Below are 19,203 nucleotides of genomic sequence, written 5' to 3' on the forward strand. Positions count from 1 at the left end.
GGAAACAGCTAACTCTGTGATACCATGACAAGCGACAAATGGAAAGGTTAGTTATTCAATTTTATTAAACTAATAATCGGGTGAAATTGAGTAAGACTTCCAGAAATCGCAGAGGAAAGTTTTATCGACATATAGCCGGGCACCAACGCGTAGAAACCGGTATTGTTTTATGGTTCGCGACATGGAGTTGGGAAAAAATTATGGGGATACCACACGCTGCGGGTATGTCTTGTGAGAAGCTTCTGTGGGTATCTGGTTATCTAGCACCGTTTGGGCTTCTGCAATAAGTGTTACGAGACGGACGAGCAAGTCCATGTAACGCCAGGAATCGGGTGTGCGACGTGGGCTTGTGTGTGGGGCACAAAATTTTGGTCGATGAAATCCGTTTAAGAGAGGGAGAAAGAGACAGAATAAAGGGGAAAGGCAGGGAGGTTAACCAGATGGAATGATCCGGTTTGCTACGCAACGCTGGGAGAGGGGAGGGGGAGGTAAACTGATAGCAAAGTAGAGATTTAAAATGTAAGAGCATCAATTAAGATGTTATGTACCATGCGCTTACCAATTACCATAGCTCACCACAGTAGTTGAAAACAAAAGTGTACAATCGCATTCTACCGGTGCTAACATACGGGGCAGAAACTAGGAGGAGGAGGAGGTTTTAATGAAGAGAAAGGAGGAGAGGTCGGCCTGGAGAGTGTGTCTCTAGCCTGCTACCCCTCACTGGGGAAAGGGGAAGTGGGAAATACAGGAACATGTAAATGGCAGGTAATTATGGTATGGTACAATGAGCTACTATATACATGTTGTCCAATATGCGGAGAAACTAGGAGGCTAACAAACATACTCGAGTACAAGTTACGGACTGCGCGAAGAGCAATAGAACGAAAATTGTTAGGCCGAACGTTAAGACAGGACGAGAGCGATGTGGTCGGAGAGCTGACGAGGATAGCCAATATTCTGTGTGTAGTTTAGGTTCAGAGAAAAAAAATGGAGCTGGGCAGGCCATGTAATGCGTAGGGTAGATAACCGGTGGACCATTAGAGTTAAAGAACGGGTTCCAAGGGAAGGGAAGCGCAGTCTAGGATGGCAGAAAAGTAAATTATGTGATGAAATTAGGAAATCTTTAGGCCTAAGTTGTATGCAGTGTTGCATCTTGAGGACAATCCCAATTGCTGTCCTCCAGATTTTGGACCTTGCCGTTGGGTGCGGGAGTTGGCCGAGGTTGAGGAGGACTTTGAGATGAAAACTGGATGTTTATTTACATTATTTACAGTGAGAGTACAAAGAAATTAGCAGTCATAAAGTCATTACGGGCTGGCAGCAACTCGGACGCTGCGGCCCGTGGCAAGAAGCTCGAAAGAGATGAATCAAGGAGTGCTCTCTTGCTGCTCCCGGTCTCTGGCTTTTAAGCCCTTCGGTGTCTCGAAGTCACGTCACGTTCGGCCAATCGGCGAGCCCCCTCAGGTGACGCCATTTTCGGTCAATCGGCGAGCCCGCTAAGGTGTTGTCATTTTTGGCCAATGGTAGGCGCCCGTGCGATTGTGTCACACCCGGCGTCGAGGGTCGCTCCTTGGGCCCCAATTGCCCGAGGTCTTACTTCTCTCTGCGGTATTGCCTTGCTGGCTTGCAAGCGCCGTCACAATAGGCGGAAGGGGGCGATTGCTGCCAAGGCTTCACGGTGCATTACAGCCGTCTTGCCTCGGGACCCACGTTACCTGGAACAGTGCCAGGCTTTCGCTACACTTTCGGGAAGAGTCAAGCAGTGAATAGCTCCACCTGCGGCGCACGAGGTGGGGGACGCCAACTCGTTTGCACGTGCCGCGCCTCGGGAACGGGGTAGATGTGCTTCTGCGCTCCTTAATTAGCTGTGGCGCGATTCGATGTGGTCTGGTGAATTCGAAGGAGGCTCAGGAAAAGGTCCCGTATCTAACACCGGCTAGCGCTAGACAGGGGTAATTGGAGACCGCACGGAGAGAGAAGTCATAAGGGAAAGGCAGGGAAGTTAACCAGGCTGACACCGGTAGGCTACCCTGCACTAGGGAAAGGGGAAAGGGGATTGAAAAAGAAGGAAGAAAGAAGTTCACAGTTTGCACTGTTGCACAGACGAGCGTTCATCGCTCAGTCACTCGCAGGCGGTCATACAGGTTAGTGCATTTCAAGAAACGCACCAGCGCATTTGTGGCCTTCCACATAGCATACGCGTGAGGCCACGGGTCCAAGACCATCTCCTCTGTGAGAGGCCGGTCGTCTAAGTGCTCCAAAGCTGTCCGAAGGGCACCCCTCTCGTCTTCGTATGTAGGGCAGTCACACAGGGGATGTTTGGTCGCTCCTTCGACACCACACGTGCAGGAATTTGGACGGTCCGCCGTTCCAATTAGGAATGAGTAGGCGCTTGTGAAGGAAATTCCTACTCGCAGGCGGCACAGTAACGTTTCTTCCCGTCGGTTATAACCAGCTAAAAGTTCTAATCTTATACGCAGGTCCATGGCATATAGGCGGCGTTTGGTGAACTTTGGTGTGTGCCATTTCCATGGGGTAATAATATAGGCGAGACCGCTGAGGTGCCGCGCTGCACACCCGTTCGCACGGAGAGGCCTTCACCGTGGCAGTGGCCATAAACGTAGGCTGATGATAATGATGGTGACGATACCATGCGCTCCTTTAATAATAGCAGTAGTGCGTTGAATTTCGTTCTTTGATATATTACTGAACTTCAAGGAAATTGCCCCTAGGACAGGACGGTGACGAGAAGAGACAAACACGGCGCAGTGTTTATCTCCTTTTGTCACCGTCCTGTTTTAACCGCTGTTTCCTTAAGGGGTATGTGTGTGCTAGAGATGCCCTTGTGGTGACATTGTATGTACAGATATTGTGTCGTGATTTTTTGCCTGATTATTCGGAATAGAGATGCGATTACTCGCACTAGTTCGTCTGTCAAAATTTCATACTACACACGGTGTTTCACTTAACTTTCGCCAAACTTTAGATATATGCAAATGGTACGTAGCTGGACTACAACCAAGGTAGTTATGCAAAATAGAAGTGAGGAGTGCAGACAGGACACACGAGTAGAGAAGTGGACAACACGAACGCCGGTTGGTAAGGATTCATTATGCAAAATAGAAGCGAGGCGTGCAGACAGGACACAAGAGTAGAGAAGTGGACAACACGAACGCCGTGTTCGTGTTGTCCACTTCTCTACTCTTGTGTCCTGTCTGCGCGCCTCACTTCTATTTTGCATAATGAATCCTTACCAACTAGCTCAGCTTTCTGTCGTTCTAAACCAAGGTAGTATTGTTTGCCGTCGCTTGGAGACACTCAGATTATTATTATTTTTTGCATTCCACGTACTATATAAACATTGTTAATTAATTAACCAACTTCTCAATTATTATACTTTGATGAAACGTGTCCATGAGAAAATTGTAGAGCAACATGAGAAACTCCCGATACAGATTTATGTCGCTCAGTACGTGCTACATTTAAGTGTTTTTCCGAGCGTCAAAGAAGCTCGCGAATAGACGCAAAATGCCTCGAGCGGCCAGTAGCGCGGTAATTTTCAAGATGTTATTGAATTGCTTCTGGTAAGTTATTCGGGGACGGCACGCTAGGGAGCTGAAAACGTAGGAGTGCCTCGCCGCCTAGAAAAAAAAAAAAAAAAAAAAGGAAACGTGCAGCATTACGAAATTCACCAGCGACGCTTGGGACTCGCTCTATCTTCACTATACTGCGGCTCACTATTTCGCACTGGGAAGATAAGCGCCTTCGTCGGGACCCGGCGGCAGCCCGCACTCATCAATACCTATTTGCCTCGCCATCCCATGGAGCAAGCAACGTTGTTGCCACACCACAAAAGCGATAGCCTCTGCTACAGCGACCGTCCCAGATCCAAGCTATCTGATAGAAGACGAGACATTTTTCACGGAATTCACGTTACTGGTCACTATATCTCTTCGTTCAGGAAGCTGTGTGCAGTATAGCCTAAAGCTGATAGCGTGCGCAGCGAGTGCGTGTTGAGTTATGTGATACTTTCTTCGAGCGAATGTGAATAATGAGCGAGCGAGATTGCATACGATGCGCGCGCTCACTCGCGTATAGTCTTTTACTCGGAAGCACAAAGTCCATAGCCATCAATCGGGTTATAACAAATGCGGCGCTGAAATACGGCCGCGAAGGATGCACACCTATGGGCACATGTAACCGGCGTCTGTGACGCTTGCTCACTTCCGCCTTCTTCGTGGCTGTGTTTTTCGCGCTGTTGTACATACGTCATCCGGTGAGCACCAATTAACTCAACAACATGTTGCTCTGTAGGGGCATTCGTAACGCTTGCTTTAAGCACCGGAAATTCGTGAAGCAGCTGGTCCTATCTGTCATCACTTTCTTTGTGTCGAACATTCGAACTCACTTCTTTGTTTCTTTTCTTTTTTATATAACTTTATTTGTTTATGACACTATCAGAGGTTGTGTTAGAGGGCGTGGCTGGAGGTAGACATGCTGACTGGGCGGTTCCACCAATGCAGTAGCAGCATGCGGCAAAACACTGGAAAGACACAAAAATGGCACGCACTTGAAACAAAATATGAATGTTCACTACTTAAGCCACGAAAAAATAAGCTTTCCTTGTGCAATTTGCTAAGTGCGTGAAATACAAAAGAATATCTGCGAAACGTTCTTACAGTCCTTGGCATACATTGGGTCAGCATTCTGATAGCAGCGATTCCTTCATAGTATACTAAAATTGTGTTTTGGAATCCGAGAAATTAGGAGGCATAACGCTAAGGGGCCTAGCAATAAAGAAAGTCGGGAAGTTGTCCTGCCAATGTTTGACCTACATATGTTGTCCCGCTAAGTGTTTTACCTACCAAACTTCCGAAGTCGTAGTAATCCAGGGTAAACACGGCGAAGGCGGTAGATGGGGAAATCCAGGACGGTGAGCAAAACGCGAACAAGGTAAACGCGGGAGCCAGCGTTTCGACGTATATGTATGCTGTTCCGAGGAAAGCGTATGTGGCCTTGAAAAAGCCAAATCCTCTTCTCGAAACGTTGGCTTTCACCTTGTTTTCGTTTTGCTCGAAGTCGTAGTCGGTGATCTTACCATGATATTTGCAGACGTGTGGTCGGCTTCTGGATATGGAATGAGAGATCATACAAGGGAGGGTGGGAAGCAGGAACGTAGGCGTGCCTAATGACAGGGCGTCGGCGCTCGTTAACAGCGACTCGGGTGGGTCCTTCTACGTCGTGCGGCTGTTCGCTGGGGCCCTCGTAGAGCCGCATAACGGGTCGGAGTGCGGGAAATGGTCATAGCGTACGAGATCATAACGCTATGATCAAATGATCATAGTCCCTTGTGGATTAGCCAAGGGCCAGCTATTCCGAGTATGCAAAAAAAGAAAAGAAAAGAAAGATACCGCCGCCGGATGAGTCGGGCACACCGCACAGCCACGGTGGCCTCGGTGCATGTTTCATATTGCCTGTGCGCGATTACAACAAAAGAAATGCTGCCAAGTCCTTATCTTGTAAAAAGGCAGTCAATGTATTTTTTTTTCGTTTGTAATGCACTGTACTCCCTAATCCTTGAAAGGCGCTGTGTCCACAGTTGTGTACGACAACATTAGTGCATCAAAAAAAAAAAAGAAATAACAGTAATGAAAGTAACTATATTTAAGAATGTATCGCATACATCTCGAAACACTTCTGATTAGAATTGTGCTGCAAGTTTTGATAACGTGTGCAAAATGTTTTATGATCTTGGATTGTGTCCACCGTACCAACTCGCCCAACTTTCTATCCTTTTGCAAAATGTTTTAGCAAAATAAAGGGGTAAGGTGGGCGGCTCGGTGTTCTTGCTCGATGTGAGTCATCAGTGTATGTAGCGGGCTCACGTCTTTCACTGTTTTTCAGAATGTGTTCTGCCAGGAACAATCTTCAAGTGACTGGACAGGGGCTGTTAAAGCCTGGTAGGCGTGAAATTGTGCTATTGAACCGCAATTACACAGAGGCAGAATTGTAGTCTGTGGAGGATAGTTTCTGTTGAAAAACAGCCTTGAAGGGCAACAAAGTTGCGGTCTGATCCACCTTGAATGATAGCGCACACCGTCACCATCAATGCATACGTGACATTTATAATCATCACATATCTGACATTTATAATCATCATATATGTTGCTCGAAGAAAATCAGGAAACAAATGGAAGGCAGCGCTTGTCTTCGCAGTTTCCTGTCCTTGTCCCGGTGTGTACTGTAATTCACGGTTACTTTCATGACAGCCAACTTTAGAAATCTTTACTAATAATGTTTGCTCGGTATGCTGCACTGTGCAGAAGTTCAGCTCCTTTGTCCGCACCTTTTTGTAAAGACTGGCGTGGTAGAGTCTTTCTCAGTCATCGACGACAGAAGTCGCGTTACTGCAGCAGGCGAATACGTTCAAACGGCACTATATAAACGCACCAGCTGTGTCGGTGTCGCTTAACGCCCGCACTGCCGGCGACACCTGTTTTTCAACCGCGAAGGGAGACGCGAGGTTCCCGATTATCACGTTAGAGGTCACTGTAAATTTCGCAAATTGTCCACGTTAGGTTTTGGGGAGCCTCGCCTCAGCGCTCAAGGCTTTCTGGAATGTTGCCGAATGAGCTCAGTTAGGCTGTCTCTGTCTTAGATACGGCGGCTCACTGGTAACAAGAGTGTTTGAGCAAGAGCGAACGTAAGCGGCTTGTCCTGTACAATGAGCAGGGACAATTAACGACACTCCGCATGCGCGAATTGTTTTGTACGAACGGTCTTTAGGGAAGTTAGGTGATTGGCCTTTCGCACAAGAGTGTACCCTGAGGCCATGGGGCTGGTGATGTCTGCGACGTGCAAAAGTAATATAGGTGCTGCTGTATTTATTTGAGTTGAACCAGCCTATATATGACCATTTGTGACCCACCGAACTGCGAACTCTTAGTTGCGGTATGTGCGCGTGCATACTATGAACCCCTTCTTTCTCTAGCTATTTATTGTTGCCCCCTTTTTGCAGTGCAGGGTAGCCAACGGGGCTCAGCCTGGTTAACTTTCTCCCGGCCTTTTCTTTAGATCACCTCTCTCTCTCTCTCTCTCTCTCTCTCGTACGCCTGGGCGGGAGTGCTTGCAATGATTAGGGCAGCTACTTTTGAAGTACCATTAGGCGCCTCCTATTTGCACCTAGAGCTTGAATCATGGCCTCAAGCGGCGTGGTAAAAAGAACAGGAGTGAAATAAACTATCAAGAGAAACAGGTTTACTTTGTGCCCAGGCGGCTTGAAGTAATCCCGAAGCTTCCAGGCAAAGTAAATTGTTCATGGAATATAGCGCACAAAAGAAAGGCAACCATGCTTTCGCATCATTTTGCTTTCTTTCAGCTTTCTCCTGACGAGAAATAATTTCATCGCATGAAGGCAACGCCTTGCATTAAGGGCCACGATGCAGTCACGGCACTCCGTCAGGATTGCGACACCTTGGGCAAATCTTGAAATTTCTCGTCGCTTCTGGGGCCGGACATTAATTTTAATATTGCGTGGCACTAGTGCGTCCTGCATGCATTGTGTTGGAAACCCGGCAGTAATCTTAGGGTCGGCCACTTGGCTATAATGGGCGCTATGAACGTGCAGCTTGGTGGAAGCTATGGGCATTGCGTTCAACTGCAGGCACCGGCCGTTCTCTCCGTATAAACCTAAACAAAACGTAACTTGCGCTTGACGCTGCTTTGTACATTCTTAACCACATTGCATTTTGTGGTCTGAGTGGTTTAGTATAACACTGGACACTGTTGTTTGCCTCTCTTGGTGAGAAAAAAAAATATGTGCGAAGTTGCGTTAGGCAGCATCCCTCGCAGGGGTGCAGACATGTTCGAAACGCGGCGACTATGACGCTATCTGATCGCTTCTTGCGTGTTTTGAAGTGCGGAAAAGCATGTCCTTCGAGATTGGTTGTAGACGCCAAGAAAGAAGAGGGGAGACAGACGAAAGCAACTTCGCTTTCTTTCCCCCCTCCCTCCCTCCCTCCCTCCCTCCCTCCCTCCCTCCCTCCCTCTCTGTCTCTCTCTCTCTTTACTGGCCGGCAGGCAGAATCACCAACAGCGGCGAGAACGATCCAGACTACAAGAGGAGATTTTTCTGCAAATTTTAAGCAGCAGCAGAGCAACGGTAACCGCAAAATCTGCCTATTTTCTTTTTTTTCGTTGAAGCTTTTAAAGAAGAACATATGCATCATTCCGTGAGGTCTAACTGACCTTGGCTCACTCGATCTAATGCTGCTGAGTTCCTTCGTCAAATTTCTGCGTCGTCTGCAGTGCTCAAAGAATGCAGGCGATGATTCTGCAAACTTGCAGAAGTGAGTCGCGAAATATTGTCGGTATAGCCCTCGTATTCTTTTCAAACAGTTCCTTACGCCTAGGTTCGTACGAGAAAAATGAACTTCACGTTAAGGCGCAGGTGAAATTGTGCGCATATTTGCGCCCTGTACAATCAGCCGCGTCGCATGGCTCGTAGCTTCAACAGTAATGCGTCGCATTATTCGCGGAGACTATTAATAATAGAAAAGCACGTGGTCGCAAGTCCTGAGAGGACAGCAAGAACAAAACATAAACTCGGCGGTCTGCTGAAAGTGAAGAAATAAGGAATACGACAGGAGCGCACGGAGGCTCACTGGGAGCGCTGAATATTTCGAAAGCCATTACTTTTGCCAGAGCATCGTTCGTCGTCGCACTGCTCTGGCAAGGGGCGCATCAACCTCGACATTAATTCCCATTAGACCGCTACCTAGCGTGGCATCAAAAAACATCCCGTAAAAACGACGCGCGGTGCAAATCCCGTAATGAATTTCTTAGTGTGCACGGTAAGCTTGCCCGCATTAACCCCGAAAGTGCACGAATAATGGGGTGCTCAAGAGCGCGGGAGTAATTCTTGCTTAATCAGGGCTGTGAACCGGTTGCAGAGCTGCACCATGCACGCTGTTTCCTTCCTTCCTTTCTTTCTTTCTTTCTTTCTTTTCTTTTCTTTTCGTTTCTGTTACGCAATCGAAACAAGCGGCAATGTGGTGGATCAGGAATCAAGCCGTTCGCTGCAACACGGGCTGAAGGGGTTCGAAGCCAAGACTATGGGAGTATATATGGAGCAAGAGACCCAGTTAGACCCACAGTTTACGAGACATTTGCGTACCGAACGAGCGTAGTTTATTTAGGCGTGTCGACACATCAATAACGCACGACTTGCATGACTGAGACCCAAAGTGGGTTTGCGTGTTCTGTTGTATGACCATTTTTTCAAGGCTGCCGCTTTAAAAGACTAGACGTGCTGTGACACGACATCTGAGCTTAGAGGAATTCCCCGCAAGAAGGAAATGGAAGGCTAAATCTACAGGAACACGGCTTTGTTTTCTTTTCTTTAAAAAAAAGGTCATGCGAAGCACGCGAGAAGCCGCTGAAATGTGAAGCAAGCTGACCTCGTTTATTTTCTTTCTTTTTTTAAACCGAATGACCTTTTTTTGGTCTCTTTCGCCCATCTACGTGTTGGTTTGTGGCAGTGGTAGGGTTTCGGACTTTGACCGCCGATAGAAACGCGCCGATGCAAAAGACACATGGGCTGTGCTCCAATTGTGGCCATCATCGGAGACATTCTACGCTGGCAGCTAAGGAGAGAGCCGGGACAGCTTCGAGCCCATTTAACGGAACGTGTCTCGAACCCCCTGGAAGACGCGTGGAGTGAGGGCATGGCAGTGGTCGCAGTATAAAACATGCCGAACCTCGCATGACTTGTTCTGCAGATGCTTTTCTTTCTTCGACCCCTACCAAGTTCTGTTGTTGTCACCAGCCCTGGACATTCGCGATGTAACGAACAACCTTTCATCTTTGATGCAAGCCCGTCACTGTGCAATATCAACGTGGTATCACCGGCCACCTGGGGACGTTCAGGTCTAAAGACGTCTGACGTTACCAGCTCGGTGAGAAAAGCACTGGACCAACCCTACCACTTCAGAGAAAAGCGGGGCCCCGATCGTCGGACAGACATGCCTAACTTCGCGTGACTTCTCGCGCACGTCAGTTTTGACATGTATTCCAGGTGTCGAACCAGTGTTCTTCTGCCATGGCCTCAGGAATGTATCTGTATACCGGCTGATTGTTGGTCTGCATAATTGTTGCTTTTTTTCATCGACGTGGAAGCTTATCCCTGTGCGGGCAATGATCAGGCGACTTTAGCCGCTATCGCGAAGTGTTCGAAGGACCTCGCAGGCTCGGAATAAAAACGCGACGCCACAGTTACCGAAACAAACAAAAAAGTCTCAACAGTAGACGAAGTGGTGAAAATGACTAAGGTGAGCGAAAAAAAAAGAAGATAAGTCGAAAGCACCTTTCAGTGCCTTGAAAGGACGTTACAGTCAAGGCATAAAAAAAAAAAAAACATCATGCTTACGAGGACTGATCTCGAAGGAACAACGTTACTGCTTTTGGTGGGCCAGAAGTTGCTAATCAAACCAGAGCAATCTTTTAAAGAAAACGTTGTTTAAGGCATTCACAGAATCGGTAAACTAAAGGGCGGCCAGTCAAGGCCTATTATTCTTAACGTATACACAACTACAACGAAAGAAACTTGAAACCTGAAGTACTGCTTTGAGCTGAAGGATACCGGGAGTGTCACTTTGCCACGATTATTCCAAACGACCTTACCATTACAAAATAAATTTTGCCAAATCAATATGGTGGACGTACGCTGGCGACAAAATCAAGCTCGTTTGTGATCAAGTTTCCATCAACGAGACATATCTTACGTTGAATGAAAGTAAAAATTGTGAAGTTCTGCGTACAGCCGATCATTGTGCGCAACGATGACTCTGATGACGCGGTCAATAATCGCCAGAAGAACCTTCGTCTTATCTGCCTGAACGCTGGAAGCCCTTGCAGCAAACTAAAAGCCTTAGAACGTGTTTTGTTATCATATGACCCGCTCATAGCTATTTTCCCAGACACATGGTTGCATCTATTTATACCCGACAGCTGCGTGGCACCGGCCTCGTACATATGCCACCCTAGAGATCGTCCAGTGGGAGGCGGCTGTGTCGCAATTTTTATAGAAAATACATTATCAGCGTTGCAGTTGCTTGACCTTAGTGTTCATCCTGACAGTATATTTTGTAAGCTTGATTTCTATGGTAATCATCTGACACTTGTGGGTGTCTATAGCGATCCTGCAATGCAACTTAAATATTTGTTGGATTCGCACGAGTACTCGGAAAAATATCGTCACAACCTGGTGTTTGACTTCGATTTTAACAGGCCGCCATTGGAATATGAACCTGGCAACGTTTAACGCTAGAACGTTATCTAGTGAGGCGAGTCTAGCAGTCCTATTGGAGGAATTAGAGGGCAGTAAATGGGATATAATAGGGCTCAGTGAAGTTAGGAGACCAAAAGAAGCATATACAGTGCTAAAAAGCGGGCACGTCCTGTGCTACCGGGGCTTAGCAGAGAGACGAGAACTAGGAGTCGGATTCCTGATTAATAAGAACATAGCTGGTAACATACAGGAATTCTATAGCATTAACGAGAGGGTGGCATGTCTTGTCGTGAAACTTAATAAGAGGTACAAAATGAAGGTTATACAGGTCTACACCCCTACATCTAGTCATGATGACCAGGAAGTCGAAAGCTTCTATGAAGACGTGGAATCGGCGATGGGTAAAGTCAAAACAAAATACAGCATACTTATGGGCGATTTCAATGCCAGGGTAGGCAAGAAGCAGGCCGGAGACAAGTCAGTGGGGGAATATGGCATAGGCTCTAGGAATAGCAGAGGAGAGTTATTAGTAGAGTTTGCAGAACAGAATAATATGCGGATAATGAATACCTTTTTCCGCAAGCGGGTTAGCCGAAAGTGGACGTGGAGGAGCCCGAATGGTGAGACTAGAAATGAAATCGACTTCATACTCTGCGCGAACCCTGGCATCATACAAGATGTAGACGTGCTCGACAAGGTGCGCTGCAGTGACCATAGGATGGTAAGAACTCGAATTAGCCTTGACTTGAGGAGGGAACGGAAGAAACTGGCACATAAGAAGCCAATCAATGAGTTAGCGGTAAGAGGGAAACTAGAGGAATTCCGGATCAAGCTACAGAACAGGTATTCGGCTTTAACTCAGGAAGCGGACCATAGTGTTGAAGCAATGAACGACAATCTTATGGGCATCATTAAGGAGTGCGCAATAGAAGTCGGTGGTAACGCCGTTAAACAGGAAACCAGTAAGCTATCGCAGGAGACGAAAGATCTGATCAAAAAAACGCCAATGTATGAAAGCCTCTAACCCTACAGCTAGAATAGAGCTGGCAGAACTTTCTAAGTTAATCAACAAGCGTAAGACAGCGGACATGAGGACCTATAATATGGATAGAATTGAACAGGCTCTCAGGAACGGAGGAAACCTAAAAGCAGTGAAGAAGAAACTAGGAATAGGCAAGAATCAGATGTGTGCGTTAAGAGACAAAGCCGGCAATATCGTTACTAATATGGATGAGATAGTTCAAGTGGCTGAAGAGTTTTATAGAGATTTATACAGTACCAGTAACACCCATGACGATAAGGTGTGAAAGAATAGGCTAGAGGAACTTGAAATCCCACAAGTAACACCGGAAGAGGTAAAGAACGCCTTGGGAGCTATGCAAAGGGGGAAGGCAGCTGGGGAGGATCAGGTAACAGCAGATTTGTTGAAGGATGGTGGGAACACTGTCCTAGAAAGATTGGCCGCCCTATATACACAATGCCTCATGACCTCAAACGTACCGGAATCTTGGAAGAACGCTAACATAATCCTAATCCATAAGAAAGGGGACGCCAAAGACTTGAAAAATTATAGACCGATCAGCTTACTGTTCGTTGCCTACAAAATATTTACTAAGGTAATCGCAAATAGAATCAGGAATACCTTAGACTTCTTTCAACCAAAGGACCAGGCAGGATTCCGTAAAGGCTACTCAACAATAGACCATATTCACACTATCAATCAGGTGATAGAGAAATGTGCGGAATATAACCAACCCTTATAGATAGCCTTCATTGATTACGAAAAAGCATTTGATTCAGTCGAAACCTCAGCAGTCATGAAGGCGCTACGGAATCAGGGTGTAGATGAGCCATATGTAAAGATACTGGAAGATATCTATAGTGGTTCCACAGCCACCGTAATCCTCCACAAAGAAAGCAACAAAATCCCATTAAAGGAAGGCGTCAGACAGGGAGATACGATATCTCCAACGCTATTCACAGCATGTTTACAGGAGGTATTCAGAGACCTGGAGTGCGAAGAATTGGGGATAAAAGTTGATGGAGAATACCTTAGCAACTTGCGTTTCGCTGGTGATATTGCCTTGCTTAGTAATTCAGGAGACCAATTGCAATGCATGCTCACTGACCTGAAGAGGCAAAGCAGAAGGGTGGGTCTGAAAATTAATCTACAGAAAACTAAAGTAATGTTTAACAGTCTCGGAAGAGAACAGCAGTTTATGATAGGTAGCGAGGCACTGGAAGTGGTAAGGGAATACATCTACTTAGGGCAGGTAGTGACCACGGACCCAGATCATAAGACTGAAATAACCAGAAGAATAAGAATGGGCTGGGGTGCGTTTGGCAGGCATTCTCAAATCATGAACAGCAGGTCGCCGCTATCCCTCAAGAGGAAAGTGTATGACAGCTGTGTCTTACCAGTACTCACGTACGAGGCAGAAACCTGGAGGCTTACGAAAAGGGTTCTGCTGAAATTGAGGACGACGCAACGAGCTATGGAAAGAAGAATGATAGGTGTAACGTTAAGGGATAAGAAAAGAGCAGATTAGGTGAGGGAACAAACGCGGGTAAATGACATCTTAGTTGAAATCAAGAAAAAGAAATGGGCATGGGCCGGACATGTAATGAGGAGGGAAGATAACCGATGGTCATTAAGGGTTACGGACTGGATTGCAAGGGAAGGGAAGCGTAGTAGGGGGCGGCAGAAAGTTAGGTGGGCGGATGACATTAAGACGTTTGCAGGGACAACATGGCCACAATTAGTACATGACCGGGGTAGCTGGAGAAGTATGGGAGAGGCCTTTGCCCTGCAGTGGGCGTAACTAGGCTGATGATGATGATGATGATGATGATGATGATGATATTGATTGGAGATTATTGCAGTGTGACACAGCTGAGGCACAGAGTTCTAACGTTCTTCTTCACTTATCATCAGCCTTTAATCTTACACAAAATGTACTAGTGCCAGCACGTATTTCCAGTGCAACCCCATAAGTGCTTGATCATATATTTTGCTCGTCTGGTATCAAATCTGTGACGGAAGTCTTTGACGGTATATCTGATCGTAGACTTGGTCCCGTCATTTGCTCTTTCTTTTTCGACAATCTGTCCTGCTCAAAGTGAAAAATTATAGTAGACATGACGCGCGAGCTATACGCTACGTCCAGTACGCTTTTGCTTCACATGATGAAAAATGTGAATTTGTTGTGGACGAAATTGGTGCTTTATAACCGGTTTTGTATAAAAAAACTGTGTCCCAACAAAAAGAAGTACGTTGGCGAAAATAAGCCCTGGATGACCATAGCAGTAGTACATTAATAACGTAAAATTAAGCGACTAAGAAAGCAAAGTTCGACCGGCGTTTCCCTTATAGCTGAGCTAAAAGCTTCTTTGGCAGTTCAACTATGTGAAAGCCGAGAACGATACTTCATACTCTCAGCTCATTTGCAAGTGACAATCCTAAAATATTTGGGAATTCCTCTCATGCAAAAAAAGTAAGCAAATTTGGAGGGCGCTTAAGCTTCGCCTTTAAGCGTGAAATGTGATAGCGTTCAAAGAACCCTGGCCACTTCTCACGCTTCCCGGCAACTGGAACCTATGTAACATTAACGTCTGCCGGGAAATGCTGGTGGTGTGCGCTATGCACGAAGGCGAGCTTTCTGGTAGAAACGCTGCCTTTGGCGTGGGCCGCGATGCGGCGGAGGCGAGAGCGATCTGGAGATGTTGCAAGGAACCGGGCGCACCGCTTTATGGGGCTTTGAGATTCCGGCACGCGCAAATCTGGGAAATCGTGGCCGCTCTATGAATGGCAGAAACGCTGGAAAAGGGGTTCGTGTTCTTTTTTTTTTTTTGGTTCTTGCGCAACAGAATTATGTTTTCTCGCATATTCAAATTACAATCCGACGCTATCATGAGTGTAGGTTGTGTGTAAGTCTTACCTTGGGATTTTTCTGATGCATTTTACTTTTAGAAATTCAAATAGGTCAGTAAATTTCTTGCGCCACGTAAAGGTCCTCCGCGGTTGAGTATGCGTCGTTCGAAATTATTTTTCCCTCACTTCCCGACAAGCTCGACCGTATCCCCGATCTCAAACACACCCTGTACGCGGACGACGTAACTCTTTGGGTCACGTCTGGCTCCGACGGGCACATTGAGCAGACGTTGCAACGCGCAACTGACGTCGTCACGAGTCACGTGCACGCGGCCGGTCTCGCTTGCTCGGCGGCCAAATCCGCCCTCCTCCTCATGCGGCCCCCCGACCGGCGTCGCCACAAGACGCCTCACCCCACCATCACGATTCACGCCAATTCCACTCCCGTTCCCGTCGTCTCGCATCTCCGGGTGCTCGGGCTGATAGTACAGTCAAACCGCCATAATGCTCACACCATCGACCAGCTCTCGCTTTCGGTTCAGCAAACCGCGCGCATGCTCGCTCGTGTCCGAGCGCGGCGCATCGGCATGCGCGAACACGATCTCCTCCGCCTAGTCGACGCTTTCGTCGTTTCCCGTCTCACGTACGGCCTTCCTTATACGCGTCTTCTCAAATCGGAACGCGACAAGGTCGACGTCCTCATCCGCCGTGCATACAAGACTGCTCTCGGCCTTCCCCCCAACGCGTCCACGGCGCGTCTCCTCCGCCTGGGAGTCCACAACACGCTCGACGAACTGATCGAAGCTCACCGCACCGCTCAGGTGCAACGCCTTCATCGTTCGCCGACCGGTCGCTACATCCTCTCTTCCATAGGTCATGACACGTCTTCTCACCCACCAGACCTGGTCTCACTACCGCATGCTCTTCGGGCAGCCTTTTCCATCAAGCCGCTACCCAAGAATATGCTCGCGGGACACCACGACGCCCGTCGCCAAGCCCGTGCGGCCATGCTTCACGCCAAGTACGCCGACCACCCGGCCATCGCCTACGTGGATGCGGCCCGATACGCCTCGCCCGGGGACGCCTTCGCAGTCGTCTCCGTGTCCCCCTCCTCGGCACCCTCGGCACCCTTGGGGCCGATAATCACGGCCGCCACCGTTCGAACGCCCTACGTCGTCGAGGCTGAGGAGGCGGCCATCGCTTTAGCCGCCACCTCGACCGACGCCAGCGTCATACTCTCCGACTCCAAGCACGCCATCTCCAATTTCGCCCGAGGTCCCGTCTCGCCTACCACCTTACGGCTCCTTCGCCCACTTCTACTGGAGGACGAACTGTGTCACATTGAACTGGTCTGGGTTCCCGCCTACTCGGGTCACCCCGGCAACGAGTCGGCTCACCAACACGCTCGAGGATTCGTCGACCGAGCGGTGGGCCCCTCCGCGTCGGACGCCCCGGTGCCGGAGCCCCTGGTCACCTACCACGACATTACCCAGCACTATCGCCTCGAACGGTACGCCTACCCACCCCCACATGGCAGTCTTCCCAAGCGGTCCGAGATCGCCTGGCGTCGCCTCCAGACCCGCACCTTTCCGTGCCCGCTAGTGTATTCGCACATCCACCCTGGTGTCATTGATCCACGCTGCTGCCTGTGCGGCGACGTTGCCTCCTTAAACCACATCCTCTGGGGCTGCCCGGAAGACCCCCCGCCCACCGACCTCGTCTCGCCACCCCCCACCGACGAACAATGGGAGGCCCGTCTCTCCAGCACCGACCGAGACATCCAAACACGGGTCCTGGCACGAGCTGAAGACTCCATCGTGAAGCACGGCCTGGAAGCCTACGTAGCTTAGCCACCCTTATCCCTTACCCCTTCTAATAATAAAGTTGACACTCACTCACTCCCGGACTTACTACCCCGGACGCGGGACGCCGGATGCCGACTGCGACACGAGCGTTTGCTCACCATTTATTATTATTTATTTATTTATTAGTTACCTGCATTGCCCCGTAGGGCATTATAGCAGGGAGGTTACAAACTTGAATGAATACATCAACAAATTATTTCAACTCGTGGAAAAAAGCATCATTTTCTGTAATATATACAATTCTCGATGGCAAACTGTTCCAATCTCGAACAGTTCTAACAAAAAAAGAATAACGGAAGACGTCACCCCTACCAGAAAATTCCCTGACCTTCAAACAGTGGTCAAGTCGCCTAGATATGTAGTGTGGTGCCTGGATATATTTTTCGCTCTCGGAACTCTGAAACAGAGTTCCGAGAGCTGAAGTCCACTCACATATCTCCCATATGCTTTTGCGCTGTGAGTGTAAACGAAAGGCTCATTGGAAAATAAAAGCTAGTCGTTTGTGGCTAAAGCATTAATTTTGGCCCAACACTAGTATCGCGACCTTCCGTGAAATTTGACAAGACATTCAGACATCATCCCAAAACCAGTGGCATAAATGCGCAAAGAAAGCAGCCTTCGTTACAGAATAAATTAGCCATATTAAACTTGTATGGGCTGCCAAGAAAGTACTTTGCTTGTTTCATTCTATAAGCTAATGCTGATTCGAACCTACCCTGAGGCGGTGGCGGCGGTCCGGCTTCATTTCCAGAGCATCACCTCCACTCCCGAAATTCTTTTTTAAAGGGCTCCTTGATTTTTGTGCGCTAAAGTCCGGAATATGTCGCTAATTATGGATTCATGTCGCCTTGAAAAAGGCATGTCCACTTGTCGAAACAATGCCTGCCGCTTTTTCGTTGTTCTCGTTTTGATCTTAGTCTTGATTTTCCTTTTCCCGCCTTTCCAGCGTTTTCCCTAAATACATGTCTAAACTTCGTCTTTCTGGCTTGAGTTGGGCTCGCGACTTTGCAAATGACAAGAAGCTGAGCGAGTTGCTTGGGATTCGTGGTTTGTATAGGTGGGTGTGTAAAAACACCATGCAATTTCCCGCCCACACCCCCCAAAAAATTACCAGATGAGGCACTAGTGCCGCGATCATCTACTGCCATGAGAATTATAGATATAGCACTTGGCTGTGTCTAATCTCCATGCTTGTGCGCTAGCACGCTGTTGCGAGGTTATATATATATATAGTCATATCGTAAGAAGCCAACAAACACTGACACCAAGGACACGCGAAATGCGAAGGTTGTGGGTTCGGTTCCCACCTGCGGCAAGTTGTTTTTTCATCCACTTTAATTTCCATTAATTTATCGTTTCTTTATTTCATTTATTAAGCACAAGTAATTTCCCCTAGTGTTTGTTGGCTTCTTACGATATGACTAATAAAAATCGGGACCCTCGGTTAACCCCCTCTCTTCTCGTTTATCACATAACGAGGGTCTCGAATCCGGCAACATTGATGCCTTCAGGTAGCATGTGTGGGTTTATTGACCAGTTGCCTTCACCCAAAAAGATCACGTTCTCGTGACGCCTGCGGCAAAAAAGACGTTCCACGTCCGCCGCCAAGGTCTGTGAGTGGTGGCGCTGGCTAACACTCCCAGGGTTCTACTAGTACACATAAATACCCAAGAAAGTGGATGGGGAAACAGCGCCGCGGTAGCTCAATTGGTAGAGCGTCGCACGCGAAATGCGAAGGTTGTGGGTTCGGTTCCCACCTGCGGCAAGTTGTTTTTTCATCCACTTTAATTTCCATTAATTTATCGTTTCTTTATTTCATTTATTAAGCACAAGTAATTTCCCCTATGTTGTCCTTGGTGTCAGTGTTTGTTGGCTTCTTTCGATATGACTAATAAAAATCGGGACCCTCGGTTAACCCTCTCTCTTCTCGTTTATATATATCAGCCGCGAAGCCGTTGGAAGCCAAAAGGACGGCGTCTTTAGGCAAAATATGCGTATACTACCCACCATTCCCGAGCAGGTTGAATCGCCATGCTTGCAGCGCACGTAAAAATCGGCACCAGGATTGCCCTTAGCGATTTCTTGTATGAAATTTCACGGTGGCGCACATGCTCGAAGTGGCAGAAAACAAAAGACGAACGATTGAAATGACGTGGCCTGTTTTGCGTGCCTGCCTTCAC

At 47.8% G+C, this 19,203-nt stretch overlaps 1 non-coding gene across 1 annotated transcript; it reads left to right on the plus strand.

The window, feature by feature from the left end:
* The first annotated feature begins 18,715 nt into the window (after nt 1-18,715).
* TRNAS-CGA (transfer RNA serine (anticodon CGA)) lies at nt 18,716-18,788 on the plus strand. The gene has a single exon. It is a non-coding gene; the product is annotated as a tRNA-Ser (tRNA).
* The last annotated feature ends 415 nt before the right edge of the window (nt 18,789-19,203 follow it).

This window comes from Dermacentor andersoni, chromosome 11, assembly GCF_023375885.2.
Source record: "Dermacentor andersoni chromosome 11, qqDerAnde1_hic_scaffold, whole genome shotgun sequence".
Classification (NCBI taxonomy): Eukaryota; Metazoa; Arthropoda; class Arachnida; order Ixodida; family Ixodidae; genus Dermacentor; species Dermacentor andersoni.